Source organism: Danio rerio, chromosome 22 (assembly GCF_049306965.1).
Source record: "Danio rerio strain Tuebingen ecotype United States chromosome 22, GRCz12tu, whole genome shotgun sequence".
Classification (NCBI taxonomy): Eukaryota; Metazoa; Chordata; class Actinopteri; order Cypriniformes; family Danionidae; genus Danio; species Danio rerio.
In genome coordinates this window covers 7,149,280-7,152,500 of record NC_133197.1, presented here as the reverse complement: position 1 = coordinate 7,152,500, position 3,221 = coordinate 7,149,280, and the positions used below count along the sequence as shown (strand labels likewise).

Below are 3,221 nucleotides of genomic sequence, written 5' to 3'. Positions count from 1 at the left end.
ATGGATGTTTCCCAGTGATGGGTTGCAGCTGGAAGGGCATCCGCTCTATAAAACATATGCTGGATAAGATGGTGGTTCATTTCGCTGTGGCGACCCCAGATTAATAAAGGGACTAAGCCGAAAAGAAAATAATTGATATATTTAATTAATACTTAATTTTTATTTGTTACATAAAAAACAACATATAAATAAAAAGCTTTCAAATAATCAGGCTTTCAATTCTTTTCCCCACTAGATTGGGACCCCTGGGGTCATTATGCTAAGATTCCAGCTATAGCGTTAGTTGCAGCAAAATGATTTGAGGGCACAATGTTACTACTAATGTCCTACTAAGGTGTAACTTTACACCTTTATGACACTCATTTACATCAAAAATAAAGGCCACAACTGAACATGGAGGAAGATCTCCAAGTGGCGGTCTTCAAAATTATACCAAGAATAGTCTTGTGCTGTAAAAGTTATGCCCACCATTCTCATTAAATGAGGTTAATATTAAATTAAACAAAAGAATAATGACGTAAAAAATGATGTGGTTGTTAGACTGTTGCATTTTTTTGTGTTGCCAATATGAATGTGTTTATAAAGTTACTATTAGTGTGTTATTGTGTGCAATATCTGTGTTTATAACAGCCTTTAAGCATAGTGGGGGTCGTGAGTCACTAGAGTTGCTATTTTAGGGGTTATGGGCTGAACATTTTGAGAACTCCTGCTTTAAAAGATAGCTATACATGTAATCATATCCGTTTATATTTTAAAAATGGTTAATTTTATCTTTAAAAATATGAGACCAAATGCTTTTTTTTTTGTAGATTTATGCGTTCAGTCTTAAAGTGAGTGTTGTTTTTGTACATTTTTATTCTGTTCATTTCAATAGACCAAGTAGTTTGATTTGTTTACAATTTGTCTGTTTTATTTATTTAATCGTTTGCAATTTTCTTTAGTTTCATATTTATAACTGTTTCACCTTTGTGTTGGTTGTTGACTAAAATCAGGTTCTGGGTTATTTGGGGATTTTTTTTGAAGGGACCATAATGCTTTATTTGTTTGCTTTTGTAATAATTCTAATAATTCAGCTCAGAGTTCAGAGTTTGACTTATGAAATTTTTTTGTGTTTGTAATTGGAAATAACTCAAGCTAACAGAATGGACAATGGAATCCGTTTTTTTTCCATACACACAGAAGATGGTGAATGTTAAAAGCTATTTTTGACATGTGGAAATATATATTTTAAACAATTTTTTATCATTTGTCTAAGATTTGGATTGTAATGTAATATGGTCAACAATCAACTAACAAGGTCTTTTGTCTGCAGACATGAAATATTCCAGTTGAGGGCAGTAGTGCAGTGTATAAAGTGCTTTTTTATTCTGGTCTAGAACATTTCAAAGGGTGTTGCCATTTCTGTTTACTTTCAGCGCCTTGGGCTTTGTCTTCAGGCTGCGTTCATAAATCTCTAATTCATTATTGTCAGTAAAGTTAGCAGATACAGATAGCTTTATATTAGTTTTGTTTTTTATATAAAGTATTTATATATATATATATATATATATATATTTTTTTTTTTTTTTTATAATGTATTTGTTCTTGATTACTATTTTTTCTTGAGATCTGGCAACATGATGGATTCGCAGCTTGTAATTTATCTGTGTTCTGTGAGGTAAATTTCACACTTACATATTGTTTAAAACATGTCACAAACCTCTTGTTCATATTGGTCAAATACAAACTTTTCAATGTTCTTTAGGTAGCCCTAGCTCATGTGAGTGAATTGTGTTGCTTTGTTCAAAACTGTATTTTGGACTCCCTGTTACAAAATGTAAAACACACAAAAATAAATAAATAAATAAATAAAAAATGAATAAATACAGAGGTTAGACAATGAAACTGAAACGTCTAGTTTTAGACCTCAATCATTCAATTGTATGGTGTAGGGCCTCCTTTAGCCACTAAATGAAAAAGTTACGAATTGCCGTGAGATTGTGTTGGAATGACAGATACAAGTCATGCACAGTGGCCAGAGGGATTTTGAGCCGATCTTCTTGCGGAATAGTAACCAGGTCATTATGTGATGCTGGTGGAGGAAAACATTTCAAAGCACACCAAAGTAGCTCAATAATATTTAGGTCTGGTGACTGTGCAGGCCATTGGAGATGTTCAACTTCACTTTCATGTTCATTAAACCACTCTGTCACCAGTCTTGATGTGTGTATTGGTGCATTATCATCCTGATATGGGTACATGGCTTCAGGAGACAATGTTTGAGTGCACAAATGATTCGGTTGTTCTTGGCAGTGATGAACCCTTCCAGCACAAGTATTAGACCTAGGGAATGCCATGATATTGCAGCCCAAACCACCTCTGATCCACCCCCATGCTTCTCTCTGGGTCTGGCCAGTCTGGGTAGTACGCTTCTTTGGGGCTTGAACAGTGGGGCTTGAACAATGAAGGTGGACTCATTACAGAGAAATACATGTTTCACATTGTCTATAGCCCAAGATTTTCACTGCTGGCACCGCTGAAACTGACGATTGGCATTAGCACAAGTGACCAAAGGTTTGGCTATAGCAGCCCGGTCATGTATATTGACCATGTGTAGCTCCTGACAAACAGTTTTGGTGTAATACAAGAAAGTTGAGCTGCACATTTAATTGTACAGTTACTTTAATTCTGAGTCAGGCAGCTGTTTTTTTTTTTAATGTTTGGATAAAATCCAGATTAGCACACGGATATCCATTTCAGAAAGCTTCCGCTTGCGTCCACAGTTACTCCTGTTGGTTACTCTGCTAATTAAACCTCCACACTCTGCTCTTAGTGGTGGAATGAGCAATCAATGACGACTGGCACCAGGGTGCTAAAGTTTAGCCATGAAACCTCTAACACTAAATTGGCCAGTGTTTCAGTTTCATTGTCCGACCCTTGTTTTTGTAATGGGCTTCTATCAGGAATGGCATTGTCATACATTGCAAAAAATGGTTGTCTGCACTGAGGGTGAATCCAAAACTATTTCTCAGACTTTGTGTGATTTATGTACTAGACATTACTGAAAAAGAAAAAAAAAATCAATAAAAATATGGACACATAATTATTGTTTTGTGTTTTTGTCTATCGTTATTGGAGAACTCTGTTATTTTAATAATACCTGTAAATGCAATGTTCAATATGAACACTTTTTGTTTTGTTTTTTGTCTAAAGCAGAAGTCTAATGGTTTCACACGAGCAGG

The 3,221-nt window shown here is 35.0% G+C and overlaps 1 protein-coding gene across 15 annotated transcripts in view; it reads left to right on the top strand.

The window, feature by feature from the left end:
* The window catches only part of LOC100329818 (uncharacterized), a 25,633-nt gene extending 23,815 nt beyond the window's left edge, over positions 1-1,818 (top strand). For 14 of the 15 annotated variants that reach the window (XM_073937183.1, XM_073937173.1, XM_073937187.1 and 11 more), the window contains one exon: positions 1-119. This exon is cut by the window's left edge and continues 544 nt beyond it. The gene's annotated coding sequence lies outside the window, so the exon portion shown is untranslated. The other variant, XM_073937182.1, reaches the window with a different exon arrangement.
* The last annotated feature ends 1,403 nt before the right edge of the window (positions 1,819-3,221 follow it).